The 23,656-nt window shown below is 37.0% G+C and overlaps 1 protein-coding gene across 5 annotated transcripts in view; it reads right to left on the reverse strand.

Annotated features, from left to right (window-relative positions):
• Positions 1 to 5,175, reverse strand: part of ccdc9 (coiled-coil domain containing 9) — a 50,396-nt gene extending 45,221 nt beyond the window's left edge. For all 5 annotated transcript variants that reach the window (XM_061972322.1, XM_061972320.1, XM_061972321.1 and 2 more), the window contains exon 1: positions 5,034 to 5,175. The gene's annotated coding sequence lies outside the window, so the exon portion shown is untranslated. The remainder of the gene's footprint in view (positions 1 to 5,033) is intronic.
• Between the last annotated feature and the right edge of the window lie 18,481 nt (positions 5,176 to 23,656).

Raw genomic sequence — 23,656 nt, forward strand, 5'->3', positions numbered from 1 at the left:
CAAGGGTGTGTTTTTTTTACTTGAAAACAAATTAAAGCAATATAATATATTGTAGCCCCCAGAAGAAATCATACAAAGTCTGACGCTATTTTTAACTTTCATCTCACACAACACTTCCTCATTCTCCGCCAATCACCTTTACGGCACGGACAGTCTGTTTGCAAACAAACATGAAACCCAAACCACACAAACATTAACATTAGCTGGACGTTACAGTATAAATTGATATATATATATATATAGCCTATTATTTGCGCACTATTGACAAGTGATGTACCGAAAACCTAACCACCGGAAAAAACACTGATTACCGAAAACCGCGCTACCGAAATTGGATGTAAACAAAACGAATGCCATTGTGACTGTCTCGAGTAGAGGTGGGGAATTAATAGATTTTTAGATGCATCGCAATTTGGACATGGACGATTATAGAATCCATCAGTAAACGTCAAAAATCAATTTATTTATTGTGAATAAAAGTAATGCAGACAGTTGTAAAATTTGGCTGACTGCAGCGAGCCAACTTACAGAGAGATCTGACCAGATCCTTTATTATATTTATTATAGGGCATTTATGGTCTAGTTTTGCACACATTTCCATTCATTAAATAAATGTGGGGATTAAGTTAACTGTTTCTTATTACAAATAAATTGATTTTTGTTAAAGTTGCAAGTGATAAACGCTTACTTAGTGAAACGAAAAGAAATGTAAAACTGCATCAATATACATGAATTAAAGATGCATCAATAATCGATTTTTAATCTAATCGAAGCTCCTCAATCGTAATCTTAATCAAATCATGCGGAGCCCAAAGATAGCCACCTCTAGTGTCGAGCGTTGTCAGCATGTCTGCAATGTGAACGTAATTTTTTAAATATGTGCAAATATTAAGAGGACAATAGCGTCTTTGACGAAGAGAAAGTCCAACTCGAGCAACAGCGCGAGGCGAGTGTGATGTCATGCTTGCTCGCTCTTTAGGCAGCAACATCGAGGGACAAAAATAAAGAGTCTCTAAAACACGAGTACATTTTATAATAACACCAGAAGAAGATGCTACATTTGTTTCTAGTTGTTTTTCACTTTCAAAAGTCATTAAATGTCTGGAAACACTTGTAAAAATCTCAACAAAGTACAATGTGCAAAAAACAGCAACAATTGAAAATATGGCAAACGATTAAAAAAAATACGTTAATACTAATTCATAATAACATTTGTTTTAAATGTATGTATACATAGAGACTTTTTTAAAGAAAATCATATCATAGCAAATTGAAGTCTTGGTGACCGTGCTGAAAACCGCACCCATAACTACACCCTCACCACCACAGGTATCTTGGCAGTTTAGGGGAAACCCTGACCTATACATATGCACATACTAGAGATGTCCGATAATATCGGCCGATAAATGCTTTAAAATGTAATATCGGAAATTATCGGTATCGGTTTTTTATTATCTGTATCATTTTTTTTTAAATTTTTTTTATTTATTTTTTTTAATTATTAAATCAACATAAAAAGCACAAGATACACTTACAAATAGTGCACCAACCCAAAAAACCTCCCTCCCCCATTTACACTCATTCACACAAAAGGGTTGTTTCTTTCTGTTATTAATATTCTGGTTCCTACATTATATATCAATACAGTCTGCAAGGGATACAGTCCGTAAGCACACATGATTATGCGTGCTGCTGGTCCACTAATAGTACTAACCTTTAACAGTTAATTTTACTCATTTTCATTAATTACTAGTTTCTATATAACTGTTTTTATTTTGTTTTACTTTCATTTTTATTCAAGAATTATTTTTTTTTTTATTTATCTTATTTTATTAATATTTAAAAAAAGGATCTTATCTTCACCATACCTGGTTGTCCAAATTAGGCATAATGTGTTAATTCCACGACTGTATACATCAGTATCGGTTGATATCGGTGTCGGTAATTAAAGAGTTGGACAATATCGGAATATCGGATATCGGCAAAAAGCCATTATCGGACATCCCTAGCACATACATATATATCTTCATATACTACATATAGCCTAATATTTGTGCACTATTTACTAGTGATGCGCCGAAAATTTGGCAGCCGGAAAAAAAGACTGATCACCGAAATCGGATGTTGCGATGACGTAAGCAATATGCACGCGATTGTCTGGAGCGTGGTCAGCATGTCTGCGATGTGGACGTACTTTTATATATCCCAGATGTACCCACGGACAGTGATCTACAAAAGGTGCAAATACTAAGGACACTTAAGCTTTCAAGGAGAGAAAGTCCAACTGGAGCAGCAGCGCGAAGCACGTGTGACGTCAGGCTCGCTGCAGCTCTCGCTGCTCGTCGCATACAGTTAAAATAACACCGGAAAGAGATGCTAGATTTGTTGCTAATTATTTAAAAAAAGAAAAAGTCACTAAAAGGATTAGAGAATTCTCAACACAGTACATTATACAATAATTATACAATTGAAAAATAGAGCAAAACAATATAAGAAATATATATCAATACTAATAACAGATTTGTTCTTTTATTTAATATCTGCATTATTGCAGATTATGCAAATTGAATGATGTTATGATAACCACGCCCCCACCACCATAGGTATGTTAGCAATCTGTGTGGAGTTTGCATGTTAATCAATCCATTTGACATGTCATTTGACATAATGGGTTTCCCTATGTAAAGTGCTTTAAGTCACTAGAGAAAAAGCAATATATAAATATAATGCACTTCACCATATAAATATACTCCACTTTTTTTTTCCTTTTTTTTTTAAGTAATATGGAAATTTATCAGAGCTGCTTATTTTAAGCGGACATGTAGTTAATCATAGAACTGGCACCCAAAGTTACTAAACACAATTATTGATTTTTGAATCGAAAACCGTTTCGAGAATCAATCCTGAATCGAATCGTTACCCCGAAGAATCAAATTGTGCCCAAAGATTCATAACAGTGGAAGCATTTAAGTCCCATCTTAAAACTCATTTGTATACTCTAGCCTTTAAATAGACCCCCTTTTTAGACCAGTTGATCTGCCGTTTCTTTTCTTTTCTCCTCTGCCCCCCTCTCCCTTGTGGAAAAAGTTAAAGTTAAAGTACCAATGATTGTCACACACACACTAGGTGTGGCGAGATTATTCTCTGCATTTGACCCATCACCCTTGATCACCCCCTGGGAGGTGAGGGGAGCAGTGGGCAGCAGCGGTGGCCGCGCCCGGGAATCATTTTGGTGATTTAACCCCCAATTCCAACTCTTGATGCTGAGTGCCAAGCAGGGAGGTAATGGGTCCCATTTTTATAGTCTTTGGTATGACTCGGCCGGGGTTTGAACTCACAACCTACCGATCTCAGGGCGGACACTCTAACCACTAGGCCACTGAGTAGGTAAGGGGGGGCACAGGTCCGGTTGCCATGGATGAAGTGCTGGCTGTCCAGAGTCGGGACCCGGGGTGGACCGCTCGCCTGTGCAGCGGTTGGGGACATCTCTGCGCTGCTGACCCGCCTCCGCTAGGGATGGTCTCCTGCTGGCCCCACTATGGACTGGACTCTCACTATTATGTTAGATCCACTATGGACTGGACTTTCACAATATTATGCTAGACCCACTCGACGTCCATTGCATCCGGTCTCCCCTAGATAGTTCAACCCCCCCCCCCTAGAGGGGGGGGGTTACCCACATCTGCGGTCCTCTCCAAGGTTTCTCATAGTCATTCACATTGACATCCCACTGGGTTGTGAGTTTTTCCTTGCCCTTATGTGGGTTCTGAACCGAGGATGTCGTTGTGGCTTGTGCAGCCCTTTGAGACACTTGTGATTTAGGGCTGTATGAATAAACATTGATTGATTGATTGATAACCCTAATAAATTATATTGATCATTGTCTGTGGCAGTATAATTTAATATACTTTCATGCTTAGGTAGACTTAAGGCAGTGGTTCTCAAATGGGGGTACTTGAAGGTATGCCAAGGGGTACGTGAGATTTTTTTTAAATATTATAAAAATAGCAACAATTCAAAAATCCTTTATAAATATATTTATTGAATAATACTTCAACAAAATATGAATGTAAGTTCATAAACTGAACATCAAATCAAGTAGGCTATTCCATTCATTACAATGCAACAATGCATCAGTGTTGACAGCTAGATTTTTTGTGGACATGTTCCATAAATAGATGTTAAAGATTTATTTATTTTTGGAAGAAATGTTTAGAGTTAAATTCATCAATCCAGATGGATCTCTATTACAATCCCCAAAGAGGGCACTTTAAGTTGATGATTACTTCTATGTGTAGAAATCTTTATTTATAATTGAATCACTTGTTTATTTTTCAACAAGTTTTTAGTTATTTTTATCTGTTTTTCCAAATAGTTCAAGAAAGACTACTACAAATGAGCAATATTTTGCACTGTTATACAATTTAATTAATCAGAAACTGATGACATAGTGCTGTATTTTACTTCTTTATCTCCTTTTTTTCAACCAAAAATTGCTTTGCTCTGATTAGGGGGTACTTGAATTAAAAAAATGTTCACAAGGGGGGGTACATCACTGAAAAAAAGGTTGAGAACCACTGACTTAAGGCCTGCGGACATGTTATAGTCACGTTATTCGTTCGGTAAGTAAATTAAGAGGTGAAGCCACTTTGGCACATGAGGGCTCAAAATAAGGTCAACTCAGGTGAGGTAAACAGACAGGTGCGCGCATGCGTGGAACAAAACACGACTGAGTAAATCCTAGCTTTAACTAGTCGTGTAAGCTTATCGCTGCTGCTGCTTATTTGTCAGGACTGAGACAAACCTACAGATACAGACTTATATTGGATAAATAGTTTAACACACAAAGAACCTTCCCGCGCACCTCTAGACGCTTCCGTTGATTAGTGACTCAACGTAACGTAACGTAAGCACGGCTAGCCATGACACAACGCGGTGTTGGCGCGAAACAAGCCGTCGCTACGGACAACGTGCGGCTTAAAACAACCGACGTTAACGTCCACGCCACCTTAAGTCTCGCTTTCAAAAATTACCTCGTCTCGGGTGTGCTCAGAGAGTTTCTGCGTGGAGATATTTGCCACTTCGAGAGCCAGCCTCACTGCGGCCTCATTATTTGGCTTCCGGTTTGCAGGCACTCACTTCCTGCCAAAATATGATCCATTCGTGGATTCGTTTAAAGTGACAGTAGCACTTCCGCTTCAGATAGCGTCCTAGAAATAATGCAAAATGACGTATACTGTATTATCCCCAGAGGTGGGTAGAGTAGCCAGAAATTGTACTCAAGTAAGAGTACTGTTACTTTAGAGATTTATTACTCAAGTAAAAGTAAGGAGTAGTCACCCAAATATTTACTTGAGTAAAAGTAAAAAGTATGTTGTGAAAAAACTACTCAAGTACTGAGTAACTGATGAGTAACATACACATACATATCATATATATATATATATAGATACACATACATTGATATATACAGTATATCATTTATATTTATTTATTTTGCCGTTTTTGTTTACATGTTAAAGGTGTTTTAATGAATATACATGCATGTTTAACACATATAGATTCCTTTCTTTCATGTTGACAAGAATATAAGTTGGTGTATTACCTGATTCTGATGACTTGCATTGATTGTAATCAGACAGCAGTGCTTAACGTCCACGTTTTCAAATGCAGGAGAAAAAAAGTTCCTCCTTTCTCTCTAATACCACATGAAAGTGGTTGGTTTTTGGTATCTTATTTGTCCAGCTTCCATATTCGTTTTCACACACTTTACAAGAAATATATTGGCGTCAAACTCCGTAGCTTGCTAGCTTGTTTGCCCTGGCTTTCGGAGACTCTTATTTTGAAAGCACAGGCGCGATGGAGCGGCACTTTTATTGTGAAGACAGGAACTGTGCAGTCAGTCTTTAGGCTTGTGACGGGATGTACGTTTGAAATAAAAAAGTGTCTTTTTTCCTTCACACTTTTGATTGATTGATTGAAACTTGTATTAGTAGATTGCACAGTACAGTACATATTCCGTACAATTGACCACTAAATGGTAACACCCCAATAAGTTTTTTAACTTGTTTAAGTCAGGTCATGTGACCGCCTGGCTCTGTTTGATTGGTCCAACGTCACCAGTGACTGCATCTGATTGGTGGAACGGAGTTAAACGTCACTAGTGACTGCATTTTATTGGTGGAACGGAGTGAAACGTCACCAGTAAGGCAGGCACTATGAAGGTCTGTCTGACAGACCAAAACAAACAAAGCGTGCATTAACAGATCGATAAAAATAAGTAGCGAGTAGCGAGCTGAATGTAGATAAAAGTAACGGAGTAAAAGTAGCGTTTCTTCTCTATAAATATACTCAAGTAAAAGTAAAAGTAAGTTGCATTAAAACTACTCTTAGAAGTACAATTTATCCCAAAAGTTACTCAAGTAGATGTAACGGAGTAAATGTAGCGCGTTACTACCCACCTCTGATTATCCCTATTATGTTTCGAATTGATTAATAGACTCTTTATGAGTCAACAAAAGTAGACGTTGAAGCTTTTTAAAGCAGTGTTTTTCAACCACTGTGCCGCGGCACACAGGTGTGCCGTGAGAGATTATGTAATTTCACCTATTTGGGTTAAAATATTTTATGCAAATCAATAATTACAATCTGCAAATAAAGTACCATGTTATGTTATTGTTTTAAATGACACATCGTTGGATGACTTGTAGAACTGTCTTTTAATCACGATCACATATTACAAACGCTACTTCAACACTCGTGCGTACAAGGTGTGTTCCTCTCTAAAGAGTCCTACCTGACACATGCTATATATTGGTTCCTAGTCATTTGTAGACTTTTACTACCATCATGTGGTCAAACACTATCATTACACCGTTGTTGAGTGTCGGTGCTGTCTAGAGCTAGAACCGTGTAATACTCTTCCATATCAGTAGGTGGCAGTTTGATTGATTGAGACTAGAGATGTCCGATAATATCGGCCTGCCGATAAATGCTTTAAAATATAATATCGGAAATGATCGGTATCGGTTTTTTTCATTATCGGTATCGTTTTTTTATTTTTATTTTTATTTTATTTTTTATTAAATCAACATAAAAAAACACAAGATACAATTACAATTAGTGCACCAACCCAAAAAACCTCCCTCCCCCATTTACAGTCATTCACTCAAAAGGGTTGTTTCTTTATGTTATTAATATTGTTGTTCCTACATTATATACAGGCCCGGCCCTAACCAATCTGGCGCCCTAGGCAAGAATTTAGGTGGCGCCCCCCCACATCGGCAGTGAAGTGTACCGGTATATACTCACAAGAAACCGAATAGCTTTGTCTTTGACCTTTTTTTTTTTACTTACAACTATACCTAATATATAAAGGGGTGGACAAGTGACTATTACCTGCAGGGCAAACATTAGCTAACCAGAAGGCAATAACAATGTAAACAAAAAACACCTGCTTAAAAGATCTAATACAAATGTCCCTGAGGCAGAGGTGGGACCAAGTCATTGTTTTGCAAGTCACAAGTAAGTCTCAAGTCTTTGCCCTCAAGTCCGAGTCAAGTCCCGAGTCAAGACAGGCAAGCCCCGAGTCAAGTCCAAAGTCAAGACTGGAAAGTCTCAAGTCAAGTCCTAAGTCCTGCATTTTGAGTTTCGAGTCCTTTCAAGTCCTTTTAACCACAGACTAATATATTAACACAGATTGTGTATGCTTTTCAAACGCTGTATTTATTTATTAAAACAAGTGCATTTTAAATTGCAGGAAAGAAAATTGTGCTGACATTGCACTTTATAATAGCACTATTAACCAGTCATTTTAAACATTAACTCATTCCTTTACAGAACAAACACATTGAAAAATAAAGTGCAAATGTACTTATTTGTACAAAAGTGTTAACATTGAAAAAACATGACATATACGTGAACATAACAAAAAAGTTGTATTTTTTATTTGTCAGGGCCCTATGCTGCATTGCATTTGCAAAAGACCAAATTAGCCAAGAGTCTGTCAGTCATTTGTGCACGATGGGGGCGTAGTATGATGCCACCATGGCTGAAAACTCGCTCCACTGGAGCACTGGAGGCAGGCACTGCCAAGACTCTCATGGCCACTCGGAACAGTGAAGGAAGAGTCTTCATGTTCAATGCCCAGAACAAAAGGGGGGAGAGAGTTGTTTTGGGTTGGTGCACTACTTGTAAGTGTATCTTGTGTTTTTTATGTTGATTTAATTAAAAAGAGAAAAAAGAAAAAAAATATTTCTTGTGCGGCCCGATACCAATCGATCCACGGACCAGTACCGGGCCGCGGCCCGGTGGTTGGGGACCCCTGAGGTAAACAACCAACAGTATGTCAGAAAGCTAGCTAAAACGGTACACATATTCATAATATAGTATACATTTTAACTGACCTTTATTTTACTATTTTTGTCTTTTTTTAGGTGGCTAAAATACGCGGTGCTGCTGACCGCCGTCTAACGTTACGTGTGATATATTGACTAACGTAACCCTGCTTAAAAAAAAATCACTGAACAAAAAGTATGAATAAGGTAGTGAACTGCAACAGATTCCCGTGTTTGCAATAACGTTATAACGTTAGCAGTGAGTTTACAGCCTCACTGATTTAACTACACAGCAAATAAAAGTCACGTTACTTAGCCAATAAACGTTATCTTACATTCAAAACTTACCGTTCTTTGTGCAACTTCAAATGCCGGACGAAGTTGGAAGTTGTTGCCTCTCCATCAGTAATTTTCGAACCGCATGTGTTGCATACTGCAAACCGTTTTGTGTTGACCACCTCGTAATTTTTATACCCAAACAAAATTATTTTAGATATCATTTTTTGTTCACTGGCGTGTGGTTTGGACATGTCTTCTTCGTTGGTTGTCCTGCAATTTGATTGGATGAATGCTGTGTGATGAAAACAAAGTAGATCTAATTTGATTGGCTGTTGTACTGAGACCACACCAGCTGACACACGCAACGCTGATAGACAAGTACACAATGAAAAATACGGAGCGCTCCCGAATAACTTTTTCATCTTTGGGTTTTGGGGAAAGTGGCAAGTCATGTCAAGTCATGTCAATTCAAAAGGCTCAAGTCCAAGTGAAGTCACAAGTCATTGATGTTAAAGTCTAGGTCGAGTTGCAAGTCGTTTTACATTTTGTCAAGTCGAGTCTAAAGTCATCAAATTCATGACTCGAGTCTGACTCGAGTCCAAGTCATGTGACTCGAGTCCACACCTCTGCCCTGAGGAATGTAAGGTGAGTACTGTAATTACCTAACGTTACATTATTATTTTCCATAACAATTTAGCCCCCTCCACAATATTAACCCGACGTTAAAACAGAACTAGCTATTTATTGATTAGCAATTGCCGAATCATGTAACATTAGCTTAATGCTAAAAAGCCAGGTTACTATCACATTCTGTAACAGACAAATAATTTCATGTAGGCTAACGTTACCTACCTGCTACCTCTGTCTTTTCTCGTTTCTACTCCTCTTCTTTTCTCTTTTTTCTTCCCTGGGCACCTGACAGTTTTGGCCGTTTTGACATCGTGTGTTGATTTTTTGATGTGGTGACGTCCAAAAAGAGTCATGATACGGGAAGGGAGGGGGCGCACCGTGCGGGGGAGAGGGGGGGGGGGGGGGGGGCGTAATGTTGTAACAAATAATTTTTCTATTAAATAGGCTTTACTTTGCATTTTAATTAACGTGGGATTATTTTTTGTATTTAGAAATAATAATACCAACTTTTTTTTTTTTTTTTTTTTTTTTTTTTTTTTTCTCCAACATTTGTGGCACTGGCGTGGCGCCCCCTGATGGACGGCGCCCTTAGCATTTGCCTATACGGCCTATGCCACGGGCCGACCCTGATTATATATCAATATATATCAATACAGTCTGCAAGGGATACAGTCCGTAAGCACACATGATTGTGCGTGCTGCTGGTCCACTTATAGTACTAACCTTTAACAGTTAATTTTACTCATTTTCATTAATTGCTAGTTTTTATGTAACTGTTTTTATATTGTTTTACTTTCTTTTTTATTCCAGAAAATGTTTTTAATTTCTTTATCTTATTTTATTTTATTAATATATTAAAAAAGGAATGGAACCTAGGTAGGTGACCTCATCTTTCCTGGTGATAACAATATCACTCATTTTAATAGTGAAGTCACCAAGGTAGCTTTGTAAACGTCGTATCTAATGCTTAAACCAAAAATAAACAAAAGGCGAGTGCCCCTAAAAAAGGCATTGAAGCTTAGGGATGGCTATGGAAACTAAACTAAAACTGAACTGGCTACAAAGTAAACAAAAACAGAATGCTGGACGACAGCAAAGACTTACAGCGTGTGGAGCAGACGGCGTCCACAAAGTACATCCGTACATGACAGGACAATCAACAATGTCCCCACAAAGAAGGATAGCAACAACTGAAATAGTCTTGATTGCTAAAACAAAGCAGATGCGGAGAATAGCGCTCAAAGGAAGACATGAAACTGCTACAGGAAAATACCAACCAAACAGGAAAAGCCACCAAAATAGGAGTGCAAGACCCTACACACAGGAAAACAACAAAAAACTCAAAATAAGTCACGGCGTCGTGACAGTACACCTACTTTGAGACAAGTGCTATAGTTATGCATGCTTGGTTATGGTTTAAATTCATATCCAACAATTGCAACAATTACTTTTTACTGTCAATATCAACTACCGAGTTTATATTTTTAATGTTTTCTGCTGGTGGTGTGCCTCCGCATTTTTTCAATGAACAAAAATGTGCCTTGGCTCCAAAAAAGGTTGAAAAACACTATTTTAAAGAATACAAAAAAGTACAGGTAAAAGCCAGTAAATTAGAATATTTTGAAAAACTTGATTTATTTCAGTAATTGCATTCAAAAGGTGTAACTTGTACATTATATTTATTCATTGCACACAGACTGATGCATTCAAATGTTTATTTCATTTAATTTTGATGATTTGAAGTGGCAACAAATGAAAATCCAAAATTCCGTGTGTCACAAAATTAGAATATTACTTAAGGCTAATACAAAAAAGGGATTTTTAGAAATGTTGGCCAACTGAAAAGTATGAAAATGAAAAATATGAGCATGTACAATACTCAATACTTGGTTGGAGCTCCTTTTGCCTCAATTACTGCGTTAATGCGGCGTGGCATGGAGTCGATGAGTTTCTGGCACTGCTCAGGTGTTATGAGAGCCCAGGTTGCTCTGATAGTGGCCTTCAACTCTTCTGCGTTTTTGGGTCTGGCATTCTGCATCTTCCTTTTCACAATACCCCACAGATTTTCTATGGGGCTAAGGTCAGGGGAGTTGGCGGGCCAATTTAGAACAGAAATACCATGGTCCGTAAACCAGGCACGGGTAGATTTTGCGCTGTGTGCAGGCGCCAAGTCCTGTTGGAACTTGAAATCTCCATCTCCATAGAGCAGGTCAGCAGCAGGAAGCATGAAGTGCTCTAAAACTTGCTGGTAGACGGCTGCGTTGACCCTGGATCTCAGGAAACAGAGTGGACCGACACCAGCAGATGACATGGCACCCCAAACCATCACTGATGGTGGAAACTTTACACTAGACTTCAGGCAACGTGGATCCTGTGCCTCTCCTGTCTTCCTCCAGACTCTGGGACCTCGATTTCCAAAGGAAATGCAAAATTTGCTTTCGTCAGAAAACATGACTTTGGACCACTCAGCAGCAGTCCAGCTCTTTTTTTCCTTAGCCCAGGTGAGACGCTTTGCGCGCTGTTTCTTGGTCAACAGTGGCTTGACACGAGGTATGCGGCAGTTGAAACCCATGTCTTTCAAGCGTCTCTTGGTGGTGGATCTTGAAGCACTGACTCCAGCAGCTGTCCACTCCTTCTGAATCTCCCCCACATTTTTGAATGGGGTTTTTTTCACAATCTTGACCAGGGCGCGGTGATCCCTATCGCTTGTACACTTTTTCTGACCACAGTTTTTCCTTCCCTTTGCCTCTCCATTAATGTGTTTGGACACAGAGCTCTGAGAACAGCCAGCCTCTTCAGCAATAACCTTTTGTGTCTTTCCCTCCTTGTGCAATGTGTCGATGGTTGCCTTTTGGACAGCTGTCAAATCTGAAGTCTTCCCCATGTTTGTGTAGGCTTCAGAACTGGACTGAGAGACCATTTAAAGCCCTTTGCAGGTGTTTTGAGTTAATCAGCTGATTAGTTTGTGGCACCAGGTGTCTTCAAAATGTAACCCTTACACAATATTCTAATTTTGTGACACACGGAATTTTGGATTTTCATTTGTTGCCACTTCAAATCATCAAAATTAAATGAAATAAACATTTGAATGCATCAGTCTGTGTGCAATGAATAAATATAATGTACAAGTTACACCTTTTGAATGCAATTACTGAAATAAATCAAGTTTTTCAAAATATTCTAATTTACTGGCTTTTACCTGTACATGTTAAACAGGAACATTCCAGCAGATGGCGCTAAGAGCAATTCATTCAAACCAACTTCACATTCCTCTGGCCAAATTGTCACCAAGCCAATAGAAAAGTGAAAACAACCCATTGTCAATGGCCCTTGTCCTCATTAGAATCAATAAGGTAAGCTGGAGCCTATCCCAGATAGAGTCAATGACAAGACGCGTATAGACTTATCGCTATTTACACTCACATTCAATTTAATTTGTGATTTGGCAGGAAAAACCTGTGCGAGAAACTGCAAACATGCAAACTCCACACAGGGACGCTCCAACTGAGATTCCAACCAAGTCGTGCTAACCACTCAACCGCCGTGTGGCTCCTGGACTCTTTAAAACAAATAGTGGAACTAACTTAAAGGAAGTCTAGAGTTCATGTGCGACAAAAACAAAACATTAAAAAAAAAAGATAAAAGCATAATTACATAATTTATTTGTTCTCACAACCCAACTTTGCCCGAGTGTGGGCACACGGTGACATAACGGCCTGCTGTGATGTCATGTGACCACATGTGTTAAGAACATGACCTTGTTATGTCATCAAACAACATGTTTGTCATGTTCTTATAGGTCTGCTCCATTATGGCTGAGGGGTCAGTAGACGTCCATTTGTGTTGGTCTAGTCTGGTCATCCCAATCACAGGATATGTGTGTGTGTGTGTGTCTGTGTGTGTGTGTGTGTGTGAGTGCGTGTGTAAAGAGGTTGGGGAGGGGATGCTACATGGGCGATGATCTCATTGTTGAGAGAGCCAAATAAGCTCTCAGGAGACAACACCGGAGCCCTTGAGGTTCTGATCACGGAGAGATGACACCAACGCCTACCACTTTTGTTTATAAACAAGCATGGTCTCCAGGGCTGCTGAAGGGTGGCGGTAATGAAAATGGCTGTGTGTGTGTGTGTGTGTGTGTGTGTCTCTGGGCAGTTTAGCCAACATTGCTTAAGTTCTCTCCTGGAGTCATGATGCTGCTTGAAGCCACTTAGCGCGGAACACAGAGCTACAAGGAGTAAAAAGACTGCAGTGTGCATGCCAGGCCACTAGTTGGCGATGTCAGACACGACACACATGCACGACAACTTCTCGTCCACTTTGTTTTTGTTTTTGTTCGGAGAAAGTTGTACATGTAAACAAACCTCGGTGAATCACAGTCCACACAACGGTGAGTTCAAGGGACGCTAAAATTAGCCAAATACTCTCATCAGTGAAGCATAGACATTTTAAACAGTGAGCTTTCTAACAATTAGGAAGATTTGTGTTGTGTTTTTCCTCCTACAGAAACCATATTATAACAAAAAAACATATTTTTTACCCCATTTTTTTTTCATTTCCATACATTTTTGGAAAAAGCTCCAGGGCCCGGCTCTAGAGCCACGGGTTGCTAACCCCTTGTATAGATGATTGGAAAGGTCAGTCCCTCCAGGATTCCGCTGACTTTTCCTTGTGACTTTTACAGACTAAATTGCCTGAATTTGCGGCATCTTTTCGAGAAAGTTGTCACAAAAGTTTCAATGTTTACACTACATTGATGTTTTAGTCATTTTATACCACCCATACTTAAAAGTAGACACTCGATGGCAGTAAAAAGACATACCCGTATTTTCCGCACCATAAGCCGCCCTGGGTTATAAGCCGCGCCTTGAATGAACGGCATATTTCAAAACTTTGTCCACCTATAAGCCGCCCCGTGTTATAAGCCGCATTTAACTGCGCTAAAGGAATGTCAAAAAAACAGTCAGATAGGTCAGTCAAACTTTAATAATATATTAAAAACCAGCGTGATGTGGGCGCGCATGGAGTCGTATATCAACATGGACAGAGCTGCGTGAAAAAAGCCACCCGGCCTCTTCGCGTAAACTTACCTTAACCACTCGCTCATCTTTTCTTCATCCATCCATCCCTTCGAGTTAGCTTTTATGATGACGCCGGCTGGAAAGGTCTCTTTTGGCAAGGTCTTCCTTTTGAATATCACCATGGGTGGAAGTTTCTGGCCATTAGCATGTCAAGCTAGAACCACAGTGAAGGATGACTTCTCATTTCCTGTGGTGCGAATATTCACCGTACGTGCTCCCGTTGTATCCACAGTGCGGTTCACAGGAATATCAAAAGTCAGTGGAACCTCGTCCATGTTGATAATGTTCTCTGGCCGGATCTTTTTTTCAGCTATCTTGTTTTTACAATATGCACGGAAAGTAGCCAGCTTTTCTTGAAAGTCTTTAGGCAGTTGCTGTGAAATAGTAGTCCGTGTGCGGATGGAGAGATTGCGTCTTTTCATGAACTGGAAACCTGTCGCTTAGTAGGAGCCATTTTGTGGTCTTTACAGATGTAAACACACAAAGGAAATGAAACGTAATATCCGCGCGCTTCTTCTTCTTCTACGCGGGCGGGTGGTTGCTTACAGTAGAAGAAGAAGCGCTTCCTCTTCTATGGGGGCGGGTGCTTACCTTGGCGGTTGCTTGCGTAGAAGAAGAAGCACTTCCTCTTCTACGGGGAAAAAAGATGACGGCTGTTTACCGTAGTTGCGAGACCGAAACTTTATGAAAATGAATCTTAATATTAATCCATATATAAAGCGCACCGGGTTATAAGCCGCACTGTCAGCTTTTGAGTAAATTTGTGGTTTTTAGGTGCGGCTAATAGTGCGGAAAATACGGTACTTAAAACTCACTGTCAAATGACTGTACTATTTCAAGAGTTTTTGTTGTTTTTGTTTTTGTCCAGTATAAGTGATTCCAACCAGGGGTGTCAAAACGTGTACCATTCTAAAACAACAACGGTAACTTTTGTTTTTGTTTCCATAAGTAATCCGTTCCAAAAGATCAGCCGAAAAAAACTAATCGTATGAAAACTAAATACATTTTCCCCATTAAAAAAAATCATGTAAATCATATTAATCTGTTCCAGGCACCAGTGAATATGAACACGAAACACATTTTACAGAGACGAATTATAGTTTTACATGCAGAAAACAATGTGAAATATAAATAATACAGCATCTTTTTAGACCACCAGGCCCAGCTTTTCCACTACAGAGGGTCCCAGGACCCACTCAAATGTTAACACTCAATTAGTAATCTTATTCTCAATTTTAATTGTACTCATTTATGTCTAACCTAATTATAGTTTCGAACCTTTTCAAATGATATAAACCATGTGTTAATCACAACTATTGTTATTTATTTAACACATGCACCTTAAGCTTATGACAGGTTGTTTAAAAAGATAAATACTAATCAAATATAGTGCAAAGAAAGGGATTCATAAATAACTGATTAAAAATGTATTTATATGCAATATTGTTATTCTAAAATAAATTACTGAATATGTTTAACCATACTTGCCAACCTTGAGACCTCCGATTTCGGGAGGTGGGGGCGTGGCCGGGGGTGGGACGGGGCGTGGTTAAGAGGGGAGGAGTATATTGACAGCTAGAATTCACCAAGTCAAGTATCTCATACATTATATATATATATATATATATATATATATATATATATATATATATATATATATATATATATATATATATATATATATATATATCCTGAAAATATGAAAAACAAAACTGTTTAGATAATTTATTCTTCAAACTTGCATAAATAAATCTTAAGGAATATAACATAACTTGGCTTCTGAGAGCTTAAAAATTTAATGAATAAAATGCTAAAGTTGTTGATAAACAAGCAATTATATTAATAATTAAATGTGGTCATTTTAAATGAATTATTATGATAATTTAAAATTAATTATTTCAAATATGTTTATTTTAATGTATAATTCTATGGCTGGATGTAATAAGGAGTCAGAAAAAATAAAAATAAAAATACAATTCATTTTGATGTTTTTAGCAAAATATAGTATTTAATAAATATATTTATTTTTAGGTAAGATAAACATAATAATACAATTTATCCCTAGTCTGGATGATTTAGTTCTTGTCACCCTGTTGTCCTCCCGTCTTGAAAAAAGACTGTCCTCACTCAGGTCCGCATAGAGCTGGAGGGGGCGTGGCCTCCAGCTCCGGCTGAAAATCGGGAGATTTTCGGGAGAATATTTGTCCCGGGAGGTTTTCGGGTGAGGCGCTGAATTTCGGGAGTCTCCCGGAAAATTCGGGAGGGTTGGCAAGTATGTTTTAACTAAACTCTAAATACAATTAAAGTGAAAATTAAAATACAGCTAGACCACTTTCGTCATATTTTTTGCACTTAAAAACTTCTCTGTGACTTTAGCTCCAGACTTCTTCTGTTTGTTTGATATTGTCATTACTGCCACAAGTGGCAGTAAAAGTAAAAGTGTATTACAACGGCCCATACGCACCACAGGTGAAAAACAGACGCCCTCTAGTGGGCGCCCCGAGCCCAACAATGGGTCCTGGCCGTGTGGTTAAGAAACACCAGGGGCGTCACTAGCTTTTAAGGACAGGGGGGGCTTTGCCCCCAGGAGATGCACAGGATGCGAGCGAATGTTACGCACGAGCACAAAACTTTACAAACGGCTAACAAAGACTTAGAAATTATTTATTGTTTTTTTTTTTTTTTTTTTTAAATGCACGGGACGAAATGAAATGCTCCCCGGGACGATGGCTTTTAACCATTTTTTTTTCTTTTTCTTTTTATGTATTTATTCATTTTACATTTTATATTAAATGTCTTGGAATTTCCTCCCTCTGAAAATCATATGAAATGTTTAACAAGCCATCCTATAATAATAAAACAGCTATTAATGTAACAATACAATAAAACAAATATATTTAATGATGTTTTTTTCATTATTTTACCAATAGGCTAATGTATATTACTTTATATAGATTCTACAAGAAACGCAAAACTTAAAAAATAAATTATTTACAATTGCACACACAAGGTTTTGTGCAGCTTCACTCATTGTAAAGGAAGATAATGTGCTTCGTACACCTGCAGGACCGCAAGCAAGGTCGCAGAGAAAATGCGGGCTGGAATTTGAGTGATGTGGGCATTTTCTATATGAACAAGTGGAATGGATTGGATACCGACGCACTAAAGGGGCTCTCTACCTTACGCTATGAAGTGAGAGGAAACTGAATGAATAATAACAGGTTATATGATTATTTATTTAAACTCATATTTGGGCCACTTTATAATGAATATGTCGGCATTTATTTGTAAAAAAAACCACCAAATTATTTAGGGGGGCTTAAGAATATTTTAGGGGGGCTTGAGCCCCCCTAAAATAGGCCTAACAACGCCAATGAGAAACACTGTCCTATACAATATTGTCATTTGTTAAAAAATGAAAAACATTGATAATAATAAAGTAAAAGATCGAAAAATATGTATTGTGTGTCCGAAAAGGAGTAGGAAGAAGCAAAGCTTATGATGTCCTGTCCCATCACTCAGATAGTAATCTGATTCTTGATCAACAATACAATGCTGCTTTATGTTTTGTGTGCACTTCCTAGCTGCACTAGTTTTTGTTTGTGTATTAAATTACATCTTTACCTCCCTTCCACCTGCTGTTCTCTGCATCTCGGGGTCACGCTGCAAGCAACTCCGTCAATTCCTGGCAGGCAAATAACTTCCGTGGATTATTTTGCAATTTTGTACTCACAAAAAAAGCACATAAATAAATTCTCCAACACATGTATTCTTTGTTTGGACTTTCCGATCCGCTAAACCGAATTAGCTTGTTATGTGCAATGTTTACCATAACCAAGACGGTATACAAAAACAGTGGAAAAATTTTTGGGGGGAAAGTTTCGTTGAATACCAAATCATTCAAAAAGTTAGGCGTACAAAGGATGAGTTGTATTTTCTTAATTTTGTAAAACAGAAGAAAAAAAAAGTTATCTGGACAAAGCTTTGTGTTATTATTAGTTTCAAATGTCAGCTTTTTCTTTGTGCATTTTTGCTTAATTTTCCTTTTTTTTTTTTTTACCAACCTCATGCAAATCCTGCTTTCAGCTTGAAAATGTATGTTTATAAAGGAAAGTGACTGCGTTGGACGCAATTCTCAGAATCAGAATAGTTTTATTGACATTGTTTGAGAACGGGTTCACAAAGTAGGAATTTTTCTTGGTGCAATCATGCAACACAAAACACATATAACACATATTTGGTAATATGGCATAATGTGGTTTGTTTCAGGACACACAACCACCGGGGAAGTGCCAGTGGCGGGCCGTGCGTTTCCCACCTATGCTTTAAGTCAGGGGTGCTCATTACGTCGATCGCGATCTACCGGTCGATCTCGGAGGGTGTGTCAGTCGATCACCAGCCAGGCATTAAAAAAATAGTCCTAAAAATGAGCGATCATAAATCTTCACCATGACGTCACTTTCGTCACTTGATTGACATTCACGGCACCCGAGGGTCTTCTGAGATGACGCTGGCTGCTGCCATCTCATTAAAATTACCGACTGGAAGGCGAGAAACACTTTATTTCAACAGACTCTGGCGCCGTACCTGTCGTCAAAACTCCAAAGACCGACTGCACAATTGCACAATAAAAGCTCTGCTTCATCCTGCCTGCGCTACCAAAATAAGAGTCTCAGAAAGCTGGCGTGCACAAGCTAGCAAGCTATGGAGTTTGCCGACAATGTATTTCTTGTAAAGTGTATACAAAGGAGTACGGAAGCTGGACAAATAAGATGGCAAAAACCAACCACTTTCATGTGGTATTGGACAGAAAGGAGGACTTTTTTTCTCCTCCATTCGAAAATGCGGACGTTATCATCACCACTGTCTGATTCCAATCAATGCAAGTCATCACAATCAGGTAATACACCAACTTATATTCTTGTCTTCATGAAAGAAAGGAATCTATATGTGTTAAACATGCTTGTATTATCTTTAACCACCTTTAACTTGTTAACAATATTAACTATATGTGTTAAACATGCTTGTATTATCTTTAAACACCTTTAACCTATTAACAATATTAACTATATGTGTTAAACATGCTTGTATTATCTTTAAACACCTTTAAGTTGTTAACAATATTAACTATTTGTGTTAAACATGCTTGTATTATCATTAAACACCTTTAACTTGTTAACAATATTAACTATATGTGTTAAACATGCTTGCATTATCTTTAAACACCTTTAACTTGTTAACAATATTAACTATATGTATTAAACATACTTGTATTATCATTAAACACCTTTAATGTATTAACAATATTAACTATATGTGTTAAACATGCTTGCATTATCATTAAACACCTTTAACTTGTTAACAAAAACATATATTTCATAAATAAGTAAATATAAATTATATATATGAATGAGGTAGATCCCCACGACTTGATCAATTGAAAAGTAGCTCGCCTGCAGAAAAAGTGTGAGCACCCCTGCTTTAAGTGATGTCCGACTTCAATGATTATCTCTCAATATACCATAATTTATGTCCCCACATGACCATTGCTGGAGAAAAACTATACATAAACACATTTACGCACTACTGGGAATTGAATCACCTCAACAGTGCACAAAACAGGTTATTTTTTGGCACATTTAAAAATCAATGAACCCGCATCAGCATTTTAACATATCTTATGTGGTAGTGTCAAAATTAAAATTGCAAAAAACATATTAAACGTGAAAAAATAAAGAAATAAAATATTTCAACTCACAATTTGTAGCACCCATTCGACGTCGTATAAGCTAGTGGTACCGCTCGTAGTCGGCTGATTCGAGTGGAAATGGCGGGCATTTCCCCATTTTATCGCCGACATCGTCTCACAAGATGTAGTTTCTCTTTAAATATCCTTCTTGAAAATGGCCTTGCAAATATGCCACCTAATCAATGTTTTGTTCTCCTTCTTTGTGGGTCAACACTTCCTGCTTCCTGCTAAGTTACAACTTGTGATTGGATACTGACTTTGGAATGACAAGTGAGTATCCAATCACAGTCTTGTTAACATCAGGCTACCTAGTTCGGCTACTGTCAACAACTTGTGATCTGATTGGCTATCGCAACCGTCTATCAACTCTATGTGTTCTCAAATTCACGGTGAGTATCCAATGACATGTCACGTTCAACGTAAGGCCAGCTAGAAGGCCTCACTGACAACAACTCGTGATCTGATTGTCAACTTGTGGGGAACCACAAATAAACTCTTGTTTAGGGCCACATAAAGCCTGGATTAGTAAATGTATACTTTGATGGAGACACGTTATTAATACTGTGCTCCACCGTTGATGTTTTGTAGTAATCGGAATGAAACTGTGTTTCTTCTTCACAAAAATACTGAAAGTATTAAACAAAAAATTAAAGATTAAAAATTAAAAATTTTAAATTTTAAATTTTAAATTTTAAATTTTAAATTTTAAATTTTAAATTTTAAATTTTAAATTTTAAATATAAATTAAAATAAAATACAATTAAATTAAATTAAATTAAATTACATTTAATTTAATTAAATTTAATTAAATTTAATTAAATTTAATTACATTTAATTACATTTAATTACATTTAATTAAATTTAATTACATTTAATTACATTTAATTTAAGTTAGGTTAATAAAATAAAATAAAATAAAACAAAATAAAATAAAATAAAATAAAATAAAATAAAATTAGATTACAAAATAGAGTATGGTAGAATAGTGTAGAGTAGAAAAGAGTAAAGTAAAGTAAAAAAAAAAAAAGCGAATTAAAGAAAGTAAAATACTATAAAAAATTTGAGTTGACTAAAATTAAATTAAAAATAATAAAATTAAAAAATTAAAAAATTAAAAAATTAAAAAATTAAAAAATTAAAAAATTAAAATTAAAATTAAAATTAAAATTAAAATTAAAATTAAAATTAAAATTAAAATTAAAATTAAAATAAATACGTAATAAATACGTAATAAATATGTAATAAATACGTAATAAATAATAAATAATAAATAATAAATAATACATAATAAATTAAAATAAATTGCAAAAATAAAAAAAATAATAAATAATAAATAATAAATATGTTGCATTAAACTACAATTAAAAGTACAATAGATAATAAATAATAACTATGTTGCATTAAATTACAATTACAAGCACAATGTATCCAAAAAGTTACTCAACTAGATGTAATGGAGTAAATGTAGCACGTTAAAACCGTCCTCTGCCGCTCTTGTCATGTTGTGTGTTTGTGTGTTGGCACTGACAAAAGTGTGTTTCCGATCACGCATGCAACTGTGTGACATCCCAGAATAACCGAATCTTTCATGATCTTTAACTAGTTGCACAAAGCCGGTTTGTTTGCGTCAATGCTGACATAGGGCGCATGCCCGGGCATGTACCTGACTGAAGCTCCGCCCTCTTTGCATCCCCCCACCCCCAAGTTGAGTGGGAACTATAAAGGGGGGGGGGGGTTTATTTCCAGCTGATTAGGCGACCTTCGACCTTGCGGCAACTACCCCCACCCCTTCCCAGCTGGGCAAAGAGCAGAAAGACAATGCAAGAGGGGGTCAAGGGTTGTGACGGCGGGGGTGTCAGAAGTCTTTTGGGATGCTAATGCTATGCAGCCCTGTCACATGGAGGGGGTAAAAGAGCTCGCTTGTGTTTACACTCCGGGCTTCAAGCGGCACAATTACAGTTTTTCAAGCGCTCCAGGTTGTATGCAGAGTCGTGTAAATCCAGTTTTGGTCAGCGCGGTGAAAAGATTGAGGCCTTAATAGCCATGGTAGCCCAACAAGTGCTACGTTACATTGTGGAGATGTTTATTCTTGAAAACAACGTGGATGTCGGTGGTTTGCTGTCTCACAAGTGTTCCACACATGCTTCATGTGATCACACACTATCGCTCGAAAAGGTCAAGACACTTAAACTTCCTCAACGCCAATCACGCTGCGTCGCAGGTGCTCCTTCACCCACTGATAAAAAAACAACACATTTTTTAAATATAGAAATGTAAATACATTCACCTAATGAATTTTGCAGATAGAGGATGTGGAAGTGCGCAGTTAAAGCACCCGATGGACAAACGCTGGACACCTGCAGCAGTCATTGGTGTGCAAAGTGCAGCGTGTAAATTGTCACTTTTGTTTAAAAACATAGTCATGCAAGTAAAATTGGGGATCTGAGCCGAGGATGTCGTTGTGGCTTGTGCAGCCCTTTGAGACATTTGTGATTAAGGGCTATGTAAGTAAACTTTGATTACATTTAATTAAATGTAATTAAATTTAATTAAATTTAATTACATTTAATTTAAGTTAAGTTAATAAAATAAAATAAAATAAAATAAAAATAAAATAAAATAAAATAAAATAAAATAAAATAAAATAAAATTAGATTACAAAATAGAGTAGGGTAGAATAGTGTAGAGTAGAAAATAGTAAAGTAAAGTAAAAAAAAATTAAAGAATTAAAAAAATTTGAGTTGACTAAAATAAAATAAGAAATAAAAAAAAATAAAAAAAATAGAGTAGAGTAGTGTAGAGTAATGTAGAGTAAGTTAAGTAAAGTAAAATAAAAAACTAGAGTACACTAAAATTAAATTAAATTAAATTAAAAAATAAAGTAGAGTAGTGTAAAGTAAATTAAAATAGAATAATGTAAAGTAAAGCAAAGTAAGTTAAAAAAAACTAGAGTAGACTAAAATAAAATAAAATAAAATAAAACATGTATACAGTTTTTAAAAGAAAGACATAATAAAAATAAATAATAACAAATAATGTATATTATGAATATGAATACAATAAAAATAAATAATTTAAAGTAAAAAAATAAGTAAAAATCTATACTTTTAAAAAATTGAGTATAAAAGAAAAAAGAAAAATAAATAAAAAATTCACCATAAATAAAAATAAACAGTCTCCTTTGTGCATTATGTATTATCAATAATTGTGTATCACTTTTGTGCAATCAGAGCATACATGTAAATGTGCAGGGTTGAAATGAGCAGTTGTTTACTATACTATTTGTTTTTTTGCCAAATGAATAATGTCCTGAATCCTCTCAAGTACTGTACTTTGGATTCTTACATGTTTGTGAGTGCAGTTTGGACACTCTGCACCAAGACATTTTGTCACATGTGCAGCAGGCGTGCGCAGCTGACTAGTGAGGTGATTCCCTGCACTTTGACCAAACAAGGTCATCGTGACAGTCGTTTATGACGCTGCGAGCAATATTATCATCCTATCCACCTGTGGCTTTTTCTTGCAGCGAGCGTCAACCGTGCCTGATAAAGAGCCTTGTATGGCAAAGTGATGCTTTGAGCAAC

The sequence above is a fragment of the Nerophis lumbriciformis genome, linkage group LG17, assembly GCF_033978685.3.
Source record: "Nerophis lumbriciformis linkage group LG17, RoL_Nlum_v2.1, whole genome shotgun sequence".
Classification (NCBI taxonomy): Eukaryota; Metazoa; Chordata; class Actinopteri; order Syngnathiformes; family Syngnathidae; genus Nerophis; species Nerophis lumbriciformis.